This window comes from Coregonus lavaretus (genome assembly GCF_964263955.1).
Source record: "Coregonus lavaretus genome assembly, chromosome: 32".
Classification (NCBI taxonomy): domain Eukaryota; kingdom Metazoa; phylum Chordata; class Actinopteri; order Salmoniformes; family Salmonidae; genus Coregonus; species Coregonus lavaretus.
In genome coordinates this window covers 16,463,121-16,481,368 of record NC_140019.1, presented here as the reverse complement: position 1 = coordinate 16,481,368, position 18,248 = coordinate 16,463,121, and the positions used below count along the sequence as shown (strand labels likewise).

Sequence of the window (18,248 nt, the reverse complement as noted above, 5' to 3'; positions counted from 1 at the left end):
AATATGTAAACTGAAAGATTTAGCAGCTTGCTTAGTTCAAATTAACTGACAAAATTATTCAACATGAATAGCGAGGCGATTCCGAGGTAAGAAGTGCTTGTGTTTCCCAATAGCCCGCTGGAATAGGCTACTGAGGATGGGGGTCATAATTTCAATCACTGAATAAATATTAATAATATGTATATCAATTGAATATGCTTGTCAACAACAGCCAGTGTGTATTTCTTTTTACCTGTACTAATCTGACTACTGTTACTGTCAATCTAATGCGTTCTAACAACTGATCAGCAATTGCGATAGAGCTTTGATAACTTCCAATTTAATTAATTAAATATGTCCATTAATAATTGCATAATAACATAAGTCTACTACAACAACAATAAACTGAATTTATAAGCTATTTATTAAATTGGTTTGCCAGCTCCAGGTAGGCTACACAAGTGACACAAATTGATTTGCAATGACTCCAGGGATATCGTTATTTTAACATATTTATTGTATCAAATGGTAGCCTACAATGGCATATAAATTAATAGGCTACTTGATGGCCAACAGAGGCAAATTTATCATTCGCCACATTTAATGTCAGTTTCATTGAGGACATTCCCCATAAAAAGAACCACGCGAGGGAGTTTATAATAATATGCCATTTAGCAGACGCTTTTATCCAAAGCGACTTACAGTCATGTGTGCATACATTTTTACATATGGTATGGAGTTCCATAACTTCCATTTCACATTTCCACTCAGCAGTCCCCGAGACCCAAGAACTGAGCATGCATAAAACACTTTGCTTGATAACCTTTTCTTTAAGTAAAGTCAACATTAAAATGCAGTTTAAACCACCTCCAAGCGAATGTATATAATGCGCTCTAGTGCGCCCAAAGTCGTTTTTTCCATTATTTCTTGATGTGCATCAGTTCTAGCATATTAATGTGTTTTACGGAAAATGAGTTGGAAATAAATGTAGGAGTCTGCATAATAACAATTGTCATGACTCTCTCCTTGGTGAGGATCAAAGGTGCCATATCAGCTTGGCAAATGGCTGACAGATAGCCAGACCCCCCCCCCTCTCTCCCACAGGAGAGGAGAAAGGGGGAGTTGGGCCGGTGTTATGACTTAACAGCCGGTCATAAATAGTTTGCAGAAACTCTCACTCTGGCTCTCTAGTATGGTAAGACTGAGATTTTCTTTGTTCCAGAGTCTTTTGCCAACAATGAACACTGGGACAATGTATTTCAACATCTGAATGTTAGGAATGATGAGAAATGGAATATGGAACATTAATGTATATTTTGTGATGTCATAAAAAATGGCATAATGGCGTTATAACGAAAACATTAACTTGAAGAGCTTTTACACTGTGGATATCAGGCTTACATCCTTTATCTTGTGTAGAAAATATCAAGGAAGAAGACAACATTTTCGTGAAGCTAGGAATGTGATTTCTAACAAGATCATAGTAATGATGATATTTTGCCTCGTAACTAGCCACGCTCAGAGAGCGTGTCATTATGACAGAAACTGACCTTTTTTACCCGAGGTTATAAAAATTGAGTTAAGAATTAACCAACAGACCAGAAGGACTCAAGCTACAGCTTTTGTCTCCGTTGGTTACGACCCTGAAAATCAACACGAGGTGAAGACGACAAAGTCGCCTCTCTAACAATCAATGTTACGGCTGAGTAGCTGTTCTAAGTACTGTATCTAAAAAGGTGAATTTAAGTGGGACCATCCTGTTACTCTCTTCAAAACATTGTCTACTACACTGCTCTCATCACCCCATTGGGGATCATCGACACAGCTGATTAGCCGTTCTCAGAAGACCACTTCCAGAACGAGTGAAAGTAAACAGACAACTAAGAAGAAGGACATTGTGACCTCTTGTGGATAATCAGAGCCTTACATCTGAGGACGAAGGAGAAGGCCCATCCGAAGGAGCAGGCCCAATCGAACCCTTTCCACAAAGGCCTGGGTCCAACAGAGATACAGTGCCTTGCAAAAGTATTCATCCCCCTTGGTGTTTTTCCTATTTTGTTGCATTACAACCTGTAATTTAAATTGAATTTTATTTGGATTTCATGTAATGGACAGACACAAAATAGTCCAATTGGTGAAGTGAAATGAAAAAAATAACTTATGGCGCGTGCATATGTATTCACCCCCTTTGCTATGAAGCCCCAAAATAAGATCTGGTGCAACCAATTACCTTCAGAAGTCACATAATTAGTTAAATACAGTCCACCTGTGTGCAATCTAAGTGTCACATGATCTGTCACATGATCTCAGTATATATACACCTGTTCTGAAAGGCCCCAGAGTCTGCAACACCACTAAGCAAGCGGCACCACCAAGCAAGTGGCAACATGAAGACCAAGGAGCTCTCTAAACAGGTCAGGGACAAAGTTGTGGAGAAGTATAGATCAGGGTTGGGTTCTAAAAAAATATCAGAAACTTTAAACATCCCACGGAGCACCATTAAATCCATTATTAAAAAATGGAAAGAATATGGCACCACAACAAACCTGCCAAGAGAGGGCCGCCCACCAAAACCCACAGACCAGGCAAGGAGGGCATTAATCAGAGAGGCAACAAAGAGACCAAAGATAACCCTGAAGGAGCTGCAAAGCTTCACAGCGGAGATTGGAATATCTGTCCATAGGACCACTTTAAGTTGTACACTCCACAGAGCTGGGCTTTACGGAAGAGTGGCCAGAAAAAAGCCATTGCTCAAAGAAAAAAATAAGCAAACGCGTTTGGTGTTCGCCAAAAGACTCCCCAAACATATGGAAGAAGGTACTCTGGTCAGATGAGACTAAAATTGAGCTTTTTGGCCATCAAGGAAAACGCTATGTCTGGCGCAAACCCAACACCACTCGTCATCCCCAAGAACACCATCCCCTGCAACGTTCAGAATGAGAATGATATGAGGTAAATGATTAATAAGTGACTGTTGTCGATATATATTATTTAGTTTAATTCGGGAGATGGTAACTCGTTAAACAACTTCTCCCGTGGTGCCCCAAATTCCTAATGAGTTAATTGTTACATGATTAATTTAATCAAGTGACAATTAAACATAGTAGTAATTATTCGATAAATAACAGTCATCACATTAATGAAAGTCACGTCACAATCTAAATAGCCCACACTGCCCTTTCCCACCTGGAAAAAAGGAACACCTATGTGAGAATGCTGTTCATTGACTACAGCTCAGCATTCAACACCATAGTGCCCACAAAACTCATCACTAAGCTAAGGACCCTAGGACTAAACACCTCCCTCTGCAACTGGATCCAGGACTTCCCGACGGACCGCCCCCCAGGTGGTAAGGGTAGGCAACAACACATCTGCCACGCTGATCCTCAACACTGGGCCCCTCAGGGGTGTGTGCTTAGTCCCCTCCTGTACTCTCTGTTCATCTACAACGGCGTGGCCAACACCATCATTAAGTTTGCTGACGACACAACAGTGGTAGGCCTGATCACAGACAACGATGTGACAGCTTATAGGGAGGAGGTCAGAGACCTGGCAGTGTGGTGCCAGGACAACAACCTCTCCCTCAATGTGAGCAAGACAAAGGAGCTGATTGTGGACTACAGGAAAAGGTGGGCCGAACATGCCCCATTAACATTGACGGGCAGTAGTGGAGCGTGTCGAGAGTTTCAAGTTCCTTGGTGTCCAGATCACCAACAAACTATCATGGTCCAAACACACCAAGACAGTCACGAAGAGGGCACGACAACACCTTTTCCCCCTCAGGAGACTGAAAAGATTTGGCATAGGTCCCCAGATCCTCAAAAAGCTATACAGCTGCACCATCGAGAGCATCCTGACCAGTTGCATCACCGCCTGGTATGGCAACGGCTTGGCATCTGACCGTAAGGCACTACAGACGGTAATGCGTATGGCCCAGCACATCACTGGGGTCAAGCTTCCTGCCATCCAGGACCTATATACTAGGTGGTGTCAGAGGAAGGCCCAAAAAATTGTCAAGACTCCAGTCACCTAAGTCATAGACTGTTCTCTCTGCTACCCCATGGCAAGCGGTACCGGAGCGCCAAGTCTAGGACCAAAAGGCTCCTTAACAGCTTCTACCCCCAAGAACCTTCTGATAGGCTAATTGACATCATTTGAGTTAATTGGAGGTGTACCGGTGGATGTATTTCAAGGCCTACCTTCAAACTCAGTTCCTCTTTGCTTGACATCATGGGAAAATCAAAAGAAATCAGCCAAGACCTCAGAAAAGAAATTGTAGACCTCCACAAGTCTGGTTCATCCTTGGGAGCAATTTCCAAACGCCTGAAGTTACCACGTTCATCTGTACAAACAATAGTACGCAAGTATAAACACCATGGGATCACGCAGCCGTCATACCGCTCAGGAAGGAGACGCGTTCTGTCTCCTAGAGATGAACGTACTTTGGTGCGAAAAGTGCAAATCAATCCCAGAACAACAGCAAAGGACCTTGTGAAGATGCTGGAGGAAACAGGTACAAAAGTATCTATATCCACAGTAAAACAAGTCCTATATCGACATAACCTGAAAGGCCGCTCCGCAAGGAAGAAGCCAATGCTCCAAAACCACCTTAAAAAAACCAAATACGGTTTGCAACTGCACATGGGGACAAAGATCGTACTTTTTGGAGAAATGTCCCCTGGTCTGATGAAACAAAAATAGAACTGTTTGGCCATAATGACCATTGTTATGTTTGGAGGGGGTTGCTTGCAAGCCGAAGAACAACATCCCAACCATGAAACACCGGGGTGGCAGCATCATGCTGTGGGGGTGCTTTGCTGCAGGAGGGACTGGTGCACTTCACAAAATAGATGGCATCATGAGGAAGGAAAATTATGTGGATATATTGAAGCAACATCTCAAGACATCAGTCAGGAAGTTAAAGCCTTGGTTGCAAATGGGTCTTCCAAATGGACAATGACCCCAAATATACATCCAAAGTTGTGGCAAAATGGCTTAAGGACAACAAAGTAAAGGTATTGGAGTGGCCATCACAAAGCCTGACCTCTTTTTCAGAACTGAAAAAGCGTGTGCGAGCAAGTAGGCCTACAAACCTGACTCAGTTACAACAGCTCTGTCAGGAGGAATGGGCCAAAATTCACCCAACTTATTGTGGGAAGCTTGTGGAATGCTACCCAAAACGTTTGACCCATGTTAAACAATTTAAAAGCAATGCTACCAAATACTAATTTAGTGTATTTAAACTTCTGACCCACTGGGAATGTGATGAAAGAAATAAAAGCTGAAATAAATCATTCTCTCTACTATTATTCTGACATTTCACATTCTTAAAATAAAGTGGTGATCCTAACTGATCTAAGACAGGGAATTTTTACTAGGATTGAATGTCATGTAAACTTCCGACTTCAACTGTATGTGCGATCACTATCAGGGCATTACCTTGTTTCTTTTGGATACTGAATCATGTCCTTTTAGACTTGTTTTGTGTATTTTACTGTAAAATGACAAGGAATATAATGAGATTAACCAGACATATGTTAAGTTACATGTTTTAAATAAGTTGAAGCCTATTTCTTTGCAATACATTACTTAAAATCACTGTTTTTGTGAGAATGAATATAAAATAAATACACTAATACATTTGAATTTAGAAAAGACATCACCTTGTTCTTTGATAATTTTACATTTTAGTCATTTAGCAGACGCTCTTATTCAGAGCGACTTACAGTTAGTGAGTGCATACATTGAAAATAAAGCCTAAAGTTTTTTGGAAGGTTATGAGAAGGAGGCGGGCGGGGGGTGTTGAACGATGTTCAGAGAGACGAAAGAAGCGGAGAGCTGAAGGTTTGCCGCCGCGAAGGGAGTAATTGAGTTTGGGGGTCGTTTTTATGTGTGGCCACTGCTCAACCTCTAAAAATGTTGGCGCCCGGAGAAGACATGTTTCCGAGGTGAGCAGTATGATTATGATATGGAGTTATGTTGGGATGCCACCGGGCCACAAGCAAAGTCGGGAGAAAAGGAATGTTGGGACAGGGACAAAGAGGTAGATTTCTGTGGTGAACAGAGGGGAAAAAAGAGGAAGAAGAGGTGGAAGAGAATGAGGAAAGCAGAGGTTGGATTTGAATTTGAGGAAGATGGCAATAAAAATGGAGATGGGGTGTTGAAGAAGATTGGTGTCGAGCAATGGTGTAAAGTACTTAAGTAAAAATACTTGAAAGTACTACTTAAGTAGTTTTTTGGGGTATCTGTAGTTTACTTTACTATTTATATTTTTGACAACTTTTACTTCTCTACATTCCTAAAGACAATAATAATGTACTTTTTACTCCATACATTTCCCCCTGACACCCAAAAGTACAGTGGCTTGTGTAAGTATTCACCCCCCTTGGCATTTTTCCTATTTTGTTGCCTTACAACCTGGAATTAAAATGGATTTTTTGGGGGTTTGTATCATTTGATTTACACAAAATGCCTACCACTTTGACGATCCTAAATATTTTTTATTGTGAAACAAACAAGAAATAAGACATGAAAACAGAAAACTTGAGCGTGCATAACTATTCACCCCCCCAAAGTCAATACTTTGTAGAGCTACCTTTTGCAGCAATTACAGCTGCAAGTGTCTTGGGGTATGTCTCTATAAGCTTGGCACATCTAGCCACTGGGATTTTTGCCCATTCTTCAAGGCAAAACTGCTCCAGCTCCTTCAAGTTGGATGGGTTCCGCTGGTGTACAGCAATCTTTAAGTCATACCACAGATTCTCAATTGGATTGAGGTCTGGGCTTTGACTAGGCCATTCCAAGACATTTAAATGTTTCCTCTTAAACCTCTCAAGTGTTGCTTTATCAGTATGCTTAGGGTCATTGTCCTGCTGGAAGGTGAACCTCCGTCCCAGTCTCAAATCTCTGGAAGACTGAAACAGGTTTCCCTCAAGAATTTCCCTGTATTTAACGCCATCCATCATTCCTTCAATTCTGACCAGTTTCCCAGTCCCTGCCGATGAAAAACATCCCCACAGCATGATGCTGCCATCACCATGATGGTGTTCTCGGTGTGATGAGAGGTGTTGGGTTTGCGCCAGACATAGTGTTTTCCTTGATGGCCAAAAAGCTCAATTTTAGTCTCATCTGACCAGAGTACCTTCTTCCATATGTTTTTGGAGTCTCCCACATGCCTTTTGGCGAACACCAAACGTATTTGCTTATTTTTTTCTTTAAGCAATGGCTTTTTTCTGGCCACTCTTCCGTAAAACCCAGCTCTGTGGCGTGTATGGCTTAAAGTGGTCCTATGGACTGATACTCCAATCTCCGCTGTGGAGCTTTGCAGCTCCTTCAGGGTTATCTTTGGTCTCTTTGCCTCTGATTAATGCCCTCCTTGCCTGGTCCATGAGTTTTGGAGGGCGGCCCTCTCTTGGCAGATTTGTTGTGGTGCCATATTCATTCCATTTTTAAATAATGGATTTAATGGTGCTCTGTGGGATGTTCAAAGTTTCTGATATTTTTTTATAACCCAACCCTGATTAAGAGCGTTGTGCCAGTAACCGAAAGGTCGCTGGTTCTAATCCCCGAGCCGATTAGGTGAAAAATCTGTCGGTGCCCTTGAGCAAGGCACTTAACCCTAATTGCTCCTGTAAGTCGCTCTGGATAAGAGCGTCTGCTAAATGACTAATTATATGTGACTTCTGAAGGTAATTGGTTGCACCAGATCTTATTTAGGGGCTTCATAGCAAAGGGGCTGAATACATATGCCCGCACCACTTTTCCATATTTATTTCTTACAATTTTTTGAAACAAGTTATTTTTTAAATTTCACTTCACCAATTTGGACTATTTTGTGTCTGTCCATTACATGAAATCCAAATAAAAATCCATTTAAATTACAGGTTGTAATGCAACAAAATAGGAAAAACGCCAAGGGGGATGAATACTTTTGCAAGGTACTGTACTCGTTACATTTTGAATGCTTAGCAGGACAGGAACATTGTCTAATTCACAGACTTATCAAGAGAATATCCCTGGTCATCCCTACTGCCTCTGATCTGGCGGACTCACTAAACACATGCTTCGTTTGTAAATGATGTCTGAATGTTGGAGTGTGCTCCTGGCTATCCTTAAATACAAACAAATAAAAATGAAAAATGGTGATGTCTGGTTTGCTTAATATAAGGAATTTGAAACGATCTATAGTTTTACTTTTGATACTTAAGTATATTTTAGCAATTACATTTACTTTTGATACTTTAGTATATTTAAAACAAAATACTTTTAGACTTTTACTCAATTAGTATTTTACTGGGTGACTCATGTTTACTTGAATAATTTTCTATTAAGGTATCTTTACTTTTACTCAAGTATGACAATTGGGTCCTTTTCCACCACTGGTGTCGAGTGCAAACAGAGTGAGCCGTGCGCTAGACCGAGTTCTGGAGATGAAATGGAAGTGAATGAGGGCGAGTTAAGTGAGGTGGAAGGTGTGGTGAAAAGCTCAGAACCCGAGCCTGGAATCAATGGACATGATAAAGAAGAATCTGGTTCAGTAGGAGTGAAATTGTTGAAGAAAGTTGATCCTTGCCTTTTGGCGGATCCATTTGTGGTTTCAGGGTGGGTAAGAAAGGAGTTGGGTGCAGTTGAATCAGTGAAAGTAACCTGTAGTGGACTTGTGAAATTTGTTTGTGTTTCTTCTCACCAGAGGGAGCGGGTGCTCTGTGTCACACAACTTGGGTCAAGATCTGTTTCTTGGTCTTAGGAACAGGGCACCATTGAAAGGAGTGATTTCTGGGGTAGCGTTAAGTGTGGAGGTGGAGCAATCGAAGTTGAAAATTCCAGATGTTTGTAATTCCCGCGGTTTGGTGCGACGCAGACCTGGTGGTGAAACAGAGGAGTCACTGTCTGTCCTTTTGACAAAGTCATGTTAGGATATATCAGTTATCCTGTTAGAGCTTTTGTACCGAATCCACTGCGCTGTTTCAGGTGCAAGGTTTATAGTCATGTTGCAGCAGTTTGTAGGAGGGAGATTCCGAGATGTGGGAGGTGTGCAGGAGGGCATGGGATAGAGGATTGTGTAGTTTCGGTGGATGAAGTTGTGTGTGTCAACTGTAGGGCTGCCCATGTTGCTGGGGATCGGAAGTGTCCGGTGCGAGAGAGGCAGGTTGAGGTGGCTAGAGTCAGAGTAGTGCAGAAGGTGTTGTATGCTGAGGCAGTGAAGAAAGTAGAGGAGAATGGGTCAAGGGTGAGGGATCCTGAGAGGATCCCTGTGAATAGTAGATCTGTGCCAGCACAGAGGGATAGGCCAACGAGTGATATATACTTCAGTAACGTTGGCTTCTTAGTGTTCATAGCAATGGTTATTAACTGTACCGCAGAAATGGAACGTAAATCACAAAAAAACTCAGCAAAAAAAGAAACGTCCCTTTTTCAGGACCCTGTCTTTCAAAGATAATTCGTAAAATTCCAAATAACTTCACAGATCTTCATTGTAAAGGGTTTAAACACTGTTTCCCATGCTTGTTCAATGAACCATAAACAATTAATGAACATGCACCTGTGGAACGGTTGTTAAGACACTAACAGCTTACAGATGCTAGGCAATTAAGGTCACAGTTATGAAAACTTAGGACACAAAAGAGGCCTTTCTACTGACTCTGAAAAACACCAAAAGAAAGATGCCCAGGGTCCCTGCTCATCTGCGTGAACGTGCCTTAGGCATGCTGCAAGGAGGCATGAGGACTGCAGATGTGGCCAGGGCAATAAATTGCAATGTCCGTACTGTGAGACGCCTAAGAAAGCGCTACAGGGAGACAGGACGGACAGCTGATCATCCTCGCAGTGGCAGACCACGTGTAACAACACCTGCACAGGATCGGTACATCCGAACATCACACCTGCAATACAGGTACAGGATGGCAACAACAACTGCCCGAGTTAGACCAGGAAAGCACAATCCCTCCATCAGTGCTCAGACTGTCCGCAATAGGCTGAGAGAGGCTGGACTGAGGGCTTGTAGGCCTGTTGTAAGGCAGGTCCTCACCAGACATCACCGGCAACAACGTCGCCTATGGGCACAAACCCACCGTCGCTGGACCAGACAGGACTGGCAAAAAGCGCTCTTCACTGACGAGTCGCGGTTTTGTCTCACCAGGGGTGATGGTTGGATTCGCGTTTATCGTCGAAGGAATTAGCGTTACACCGTGGCCTGTACTCTGGAGCAGGATCGATTTGCAGGTGGAGGGTCCGTCATGATCTGGGGCGGTGTGTCACAGCATCATCGGACTGAGCTTGTTGTCATTGCAGGCAATCTTAACGCTGTGCGTTACAGGGAAGACATCCTCCTCCCTCATGTGGTACCCTTCCTGCAGGCTCATCCTGACATGACCCTCCAGCATGACAATGCCACCAGCCATACTGCTCGTTCTGTGCGTGATTTCCTGCAAGACAGGAATGTCAGTGTTCTGCCATGGCCAGTGAAGAGCCCGGATCTCAATCCCATTGAGCACGTCTGGGACCTGTTGGATCAGAGGGTGAGGGCACTTTTGCAGCCAGGCATGTTTTGACTGAGTGTGTGACAGAAAATCGTTTTTGTGTCATTTAGAGGGAAAATGCATGCATTTTAGTATTTGAGTCACTTTTCAAAAGTTGCTAAAATTCCAAATACATTTTTTAAAGTAGCTAAATTTGTTGCTAGGGGCTGTTTGAAAAGAAAGTTGCCAGGGTAGTCTGAAAAGTTGCTAAATCTAGCAACAAAATTGCTAAATTGGCATCACTGGTCTGCTGGTGATGGAAGCAAAGATTATCTATTATATTGACAAGATGGTCGAGTGACTGCTCTAACAATGGACATACATGTCCTCAAAGATGGAAGGGAGGCGAGATCAGGTGAGAAGCATCCAGTTGCAGATTATGAGCGCTGACGCCGTGTGGTCTGCGAACGGTTAATGCTATCCGGCATCCTTGGGACTTCTACTTGTAACTTCTAATTCTAAATGTAATTTCACCACCTGTGCTGTCGGGGGTTTGGTGTGTTACCGCCAACCACGCACCATTCGCCATCCTGTCTCATCTCGGATGTCTCACAACATCTGTGGCGTGAGAAGGTATCTGCAGGAGCCAAACCCTATTGGACCAGGTAGGACCCCCAGGAACTTTGACAACTTTCCTATGTCAACCACCTCAACATCCTTGATGTTGTGGATGGACATGGGGTTTGAGGTTTAAGCTGTAGAGACATACACACAACTAGTAGTGCCATATCATGGATAAGAAGGCTTAGAGCAGGTTTGGTGAGACATTTTAAAGAAAAGAAGACAGGCCACATGTTCCACTGAATCAGGGCCACATGTTCCACTGAATAAATAACTGGAGACGGTGGGCTGAATCCAGGTAGAAGGCAATGCCAGTCAGTTGGATGGTCTGTGCCCCTGGGTAGTGGGATAAAACAGAGGATATGAGTCTGGATCTGAGTACCTCCCCGGCGATTTCTAGAACGCAAACACATTCTAACCGGTCTAATTGGTCCCAGAAACCGATGGGTTGGGCCAGAGCCAGAACACACGTGGGTAAAGCAGCGTTTTGAAAATTCGATTTGATACTCTGATTGGTTAGAAATAATCAAATCGCTGATGACTTTGTTTTGTACAACACCCCTCATTTTGACGTCACCATAAATGACTTCAATGATGGCCGTCTCAGACTGAAGTATGTAGCGAATGATAGAGCAACAGAAGAATTCAGTTTGAGTCATCAGGCAAGATGTTAGACATTTTTTAAATTGATATTCATTATTTATTGACTATTAATTATACTTTTCAGATTGCACAAGTTTATAAATATGTCATTGAATAAACATGTAAACAATACAATCATTACATTAATTGCATATTGCATCTGGGGTGAAAATACATCTCTCTAAATCTCATTTTAACTTTATAATTTCACTTCATAAATGTTTCATCTTATTCAAAATGTGAATAATGTTCTGTAAACTAGTTCATGCCAAGAAATCCAATACATGCCATTAAAAACTTCTGGTTCATTAAGCGCCACTTTTACATTTACATTTACGTCATTTAGCAGACGCTCTTATCCAGAGCGACTTCCAACTATCAGACCAGGGGTGAAAAAAAGACTGCTGCAACCTGATTGGCTAAATGTGGTGTGCAACATCCGGGAGTAACATTAGCCACTAGCATAGTGGTGGAAAATTGTGTTTTATTAAGACAGTAGGTATATTCTCCCAGTTTATTTTTTTTGCCCAGCAGGACATTAAATTGAGTTAAAGGTGCAATATGCAGAAATCGCACCGTCATTTCCTGGTTGCAAAAATTCAAAAAGTTCACCTAATTTTTTTATGTGACAAAACAAGCAATGTAGAGAGTAATTGTACCATCTAAACCGCTGTGAAATATATTTTAAATAACCAAAAATATTGTATTTTCAAAACTGAAAGTAAAAGAAGCAAAAACAAAACTTAAGAACAGGAAGCATAGAAATAGGCACATAGAACAACAGATCTACCGCTTCTTAGACTTGCTTTCAATGACAATGACAGATCTATAACTCACATTTCTATGCGAATTTGGTCGGGTTGCCCAAAAAGTTCCATATTGCAGCTTTAAGGTGGAAACTAACAGCTTTGTAGCCTGAATGGAGTTTGTTTTATGTACGAACCGGTCGCCGGGGGACACGAGTGTATTACTGCACATTAAGTACAGACTGTAGTGGAGATCCAAAAAACAGGTAAATAGCACCCACTAGCGGCTGTACAGGCTAGGCGCAACACAAAGCTATTATTTACACAGGTGTAGGTCGTTAGCTACGTTGATACTAATGAGGAGGTTGGTGTAAAAAACCGTACTAATTGGACAAATTCAGCTGAATGTGGGTGGTGTTGTGTTTTGAACAGGTAGATCTGTCACCCCCGCCATCGGTGTGATGATGATGGGCCACCAGAACGATGAGGAAGAGTGTGCTAGTAAAGACAACAGATTATAAATCGAGGCCTCCAACAGCTCAGAAGACGAGTTGGGGTTTAGTCAATACAAACAGTCACACTTCACCAGCTCACAAAGAGCTCCCCAGGCCACTATGGCATTATCTGTTTGCGGGACTCTGCGCTGTCCGCGGGACTCTGCGCTGTCCGCGGGACTCTGCGCTGTCCGCGGGACTCTGTCAAATGTTGAACTGTCTGGTCCTCACTCTCTGGTCCAGAGTCAGACTCTGAGTTGCTGCTCCAGTACACCAGGTTGAGCTGGATGTCTCTGAAGAACTGAATGCAACATTAGCTGCCAAACACAACTGGGCCCTAATAGAGAAGGATAAGGTGCTATTATCATTAGTTATCACTACTCTATAGATTAGATCAGTTTCAGTCTGCATGAAGCCCTCAGGGCTCAGATTATAGTTTTTTTTCTCCAAATGATTCTTTATCTTGTTTCTGCCACGCCTGTACCGCTACTTCACCTCTGACCAGAGTCTCACCTGCCACAACTGTAACAAGGCTGGACACCTGGCCAAGAGCTGCACCACCCCGAGGGTAAGACACACACACACACACACACTCATTAGTGATGCACGGGTCAGCTGTTTGTTCCCCGCACCCGCCCGCAATTGCTAATAACACATCCACAACCGCACGACTATGTGATAAAGTGAAAATCTGAGGCCCGACCATAACCCGCAAATATAGAAAATGTGCTGTAGTCAGAGATGCCGGAAAGATTTTTTGACTAGGGTTTAGATTTAGATAGGCCTATCTTTCTGCTTATAATTTCTGACATTTTGGTAGGCTATTTGTGAGTCAACTTGTCTATAATTAGATAGAAGAGAAGTTGGATGTGTCATTACTTGTTGTCCTTGAAGACATTTCCAAATGACATCAGTTTGACTGGTTAAGGGAATTAAAAGCTGTGAAAATGACCGAACAAGTTTCTGATATTATTTTTTATTTTTATCTTTATTTAACTAGGCAAGTCAGTTAAGAACAAATTCTTATTTACAATGACGGCCTACACCGGCCAAACCCGGACGACGCTGGGCCAATTGTGCGCCGCCCTATGGGACTCCCAATCACGGCCGGTTGTGATACAGCCTGGAATCGAACCAGGGGGTCTGTAGTGACGCCTCAAGCACTGAGATGCAGTGCCTTAGACCGCTACGCCACTCAGGATTTAAGTTTGGCTTGGATGCATAATTTGTGGTTGAAATACTTTCAGATTTTATGATGCTGATAAAGATAGCACCTTTACAGACGGTTCCTAACCACGCATTTATTCTCTCAAGATGCTGAAAGAAATGAATAATATTTCTCCACTCCTGTTCCCGAGTCAAAATGTACATTTGGTGTATCATTTTACTGCAAGAACTGCTTGATTCTGCAGGAGTTAATATTATTGTAGCGATCCTACATTAACCTCGTTACATTTCCCACCAAGTGGGTTAACCCTATTGGCGTGATGTGTAGGTGTTTGCCTTTCACGCCGGAGACCCGTGTTTGCTTTCCCCTCCCTCTGTTCACTACATTGGTGTCAGAAGTGGGATGGCACCATGAGGCAATTTGGAATGCACGGGTGGACCTGTGAAGGGGCTTGAAAAAAAGTTGAAGTGCAGGGATGTGCCTTACTGTTCAGAGGGGGCAGTGTAGCGATCCTTGCTATTCCTCATTCAATTCCCATGTTACAATTCCCACCAAGTGGGTTAACCCTATTGGCACCACCTCCATTCGCTACATCATATTAGGCTATTTGAGAGATTATAGAACTACAGTCAGTGTCCAGATACTATTCCATTTAACCCATCTGTACAGTTCCCTTGACGTGCCATATTTGAAGTCCCTGTTTTGTGACTGTCAAATTTATAGCGCATCACAGTATAGCGCCTCACAGTCATCACACATAACATATTTCCTAACCATTAGGTTACTGTTCTGGCCAGGGTCGCAACTTTGGTTTTAGAAGTGGGGGGACATAATTATTTATTATATATTTATTTTTTTATCCCACTAAACACTCCAAACAGCCTACCCAACCGCTCTGAGGCGTCCGCATGGTCCTAAAGCACACCGTTGCCTCGTTTTGTATCACATTCCAATGATAAAACTGGGGGGGACAAAAATGCAATTTAGGAATGTGGGGGGGGACATGTCCCTGGTTCTGGCCCTTCCTTCTCTTTATTTTCAACTCTCCATTGCGCAACTTTTCTCTTATTGAAAACTCCGACATTGTCCTTTTTGCCTCAGTGGATCGACATTAACATTTTCTGCCCAAGTTCCCAAAAGCATTTGGCAATTGGTGTGTATTTGGCGCTCGTACAGTTAGGCCCTAAAGCTTAGGCTTACGCACTGACACCAGATAAAAATGATAAAAGAAAAACCTAAATGTAGCCTATAGATATGAATTGCACAAGAATGATACATTTATGGATGTTTAATGCATTGTTTTCTCTTTATTCAACCCACCTGCCACCCACCCACCCTTCATCCACACAATATTTCATGACCATAAACCCGCCCGTCCCGCGAATATAACCACGTGGACTGCGGGTTATGAGTCAACCTACGCACACACGCTCCAACATTGCTCATGAACCCAGTTGTGTTTCTCTGTAAACAGAGGTGGCCCACCTGTGTGTTGTGTGGACTCCAGGGCCATATCCAGAGGGTCTGTCCAGGCCAGCACTGCCTCAGCTGTGGGCTCCCCTCACACGGGCACCAGCCCTGCCCTGAACCCCCTTTCTGAAACCAGCACTGCCACCACTGTTGACTGACTGGCCACCTATCAAACGTGAGGGTTTACCACAAGCCTTTGTGTGTGTTTGCAGGTAGCCTTGAGCATGTATGTGTTTATGTGTACGTCTTTGTGTTAAGTTCAGTGCTTGCAGCATGTTCTTATTGTGTTCTGTGTCCTTCCCAGGCCTGTCCGGATACATGGAGGCAGTTCCACTGTGACCATTAGTACATGAGTGCTATTACATACATTTTAGGGTAATGTAAAGCCTATGTTAGAACATCCATCTCCAGTTTAAGGTCATATTCAGAATAGATTACCCATGTTCTCAATAAATTAGCTACATAATATAACTCCTAGGGTGTGTTGGCAATTTTTTTACTTGATAACATGGTGCTTTTAACCTTTTTAAAGACATTTAAGGTGATTCATGTATAATGGCATATTGTTGCTGGTCCACTCACAAATAGTCTTTAAATAAATGTAATATGGCAACAAAAATTCAACAGTAATATCACCTTTCCAAAATCAAATTCCGTATTGGCGTCCATATTGGATTATGTTTTTTAAAATAGGGGTGCCATGCCCCAGGTTTTGGGCACCCCTTCTAATATCAATGAATACATCCCAAAGAGCATCTCTACCAAATTTCACACTGGTATCCGCCGCGTACCTTTTTGACACTAAGGCCCCAGACTACATGGAAAGGAGGGGAGAAAGGGAGGGTGAATTATTAAAATATGGGAACATGTCCCCTGACTGCTTTGTCCTCTTGTAGCAGACTCAGGAGGAGGTTCCCCTCAGGCCACACAGGGACCACAACCACAGACTGCCCACTGCTACAACTGCTCTAGAAGAAGACACCATGGCCATGTGAGACAACTACATCTGGTGTCTCTCTTTCTTTCTTCTATCTCTTGGACAATAAAATGTTATTTTAGACAGAGTACACACTCATTCTAGATAATGTGGATATCTCCCTTTCCCTCTGTCTGTATTGCCCCCCCCTCTCTATTTCTCTCAGGAGTGTACTCAGAGGAGGATGGTCAGTGGGACATTCCCCTCTATCCCCTACGTCTGTCAATACGACAAGCAGGGCATCCTCAAACTGAACACCAACATACACAGAAAGGCCAGAGGTGACAAACTACAGCATGCATTGTATATGTTGTAGAACTTCATTTGCATGGTGTCTCCAGAGCTACAGGAGGGCTTTATGCCTCTTTTAGAGCACCAGAGGACTCCGTGACACCTGGGGGCAGTGGTGAGAAGCGGCCCTCCCCAGCTCCAGGGAGGAGGAGAAGCCTGGCGGGACGGAGGGAGAGCAGGAGGAAGACATGGCCGGAAAGACGGGAGGTGAAGAAGCTGAGGAGAGAGGCCCAAGCCAGGAGGGAGGTTGGGATGACCAAATGGGGCTCAGACGAGGTTTACCCCCAGAGAACCCATACTCCCCCTCAGAAGACGAGATGCAGTGAGGAGAGGAAGGAGCGCAGGAGTGAGGAGAGGAGTAGGAAGAGTAGAGAAGCAGAGAGGTGGAGGAAGAGCGCTCCTCTCTCCAAAAAAGAGACGTTGTTTGTATTGCTTTGTGTTTCAATGGCTGATTAGTGTCTTGAGGATTTTAGTCCAATTTTATGGGAAAAAAATACTGTTTTATTTATCCTGGTAATACAGCAACAATAAATTGTTTTTATTTACTGTGAAATGAGAATATATTTCTATTTAATTCTGACACACCTCCCCTCCCCAGGCCTTATAGGTAATATCATATTCGGATGAAAAATGTATCTGCCGCAACACGCCACTGCATTTTGCCAATGTGTGTAAGAGAACGGAGGGAAGGTGAGGAATGGTTATTTTTGTGGTAGAAATGCCAGGGATGTGCCATTGCTGGACACTGTTGGAGAAGAGTAAAAGTTAGAAAAATACTTATTCATCATACTTCAATGATTGTCAAATAAAGCATTAGGCTATGTCTTATTTCCTTTATACCAAACGGGTGGACTGGGACAAGAGTTCAGCCCTTGCATTTTATCCACACCATCCCCCCACCACTCACCCGGCTGGCCACCAACCATACACACCCCATCCCCACACATACACCCTACACCCTGACCCTACTTAGACACGGGCAGTAGTGCTGAAACATAACATTGGCAGTACAGAACAGCAATTCTCAACCATTTCTGTACCAGTGACCGGTGAGATCTAGTCCTCTTTTTTAACCAGCTCATGTTTAAAACATATACAACATGTGAAAACACAACTCACCACTATAACTGTGCCTCTGCTCAAGACATTTGGTTTGCCTCCCTGTTGTGCTGTCTATCTTGGTGCCAGGTTTCCTCCAGACGTGACGCTTGGCATTCAGGCCAAAGAGTTCAATCTTGGTTTCATGAGACAAGATAATCTTGTTTCTCATGGTCTGAGAATCCTTTAGGTGCCTTTTGGCGAACTCCAAGCAGGCTGTTGTGCCTTTTACTGAGAAGTGGCTTCCGTCTGGCCACTCTACCATAAAGGCCTGATTGGTGGAGAGCTGCAGAGATGGTTGTCCTT

At 43.1% G+C, this 18,248-nt stretch overlaps 1 pseudogene across 1 annotated transcript; it reads left to right on the top strand.

Moving 5' to 3' along the window:
• The first annotated feature begins 10,808 nt into the window (after window positions 1-10,808).
• On the top strand, window positions 10,809-17,471 carry LOC311107721 (zinc finger CCHC domain-containing protein 7-like; annotated as a pseudogene). The gene is made up of 10 exons: window positions 10,809-10,851; window positions 12,878-12,946; window positions 13,209-13,294; window positions 13,412-13,507; window positions 15,582-15,752; window positions 15,882-15,912; window positions 16,474-16,568; window positions 16,720-16,834; window positions 16,895-17,190; window positions 17,443-17,471. The product of its transcript is annotated as a zinc finger CCHC domain-containing protein 7-like (transcript).
• Window positions 17,472-18,248: the final 777 nt, after the last annotated feature.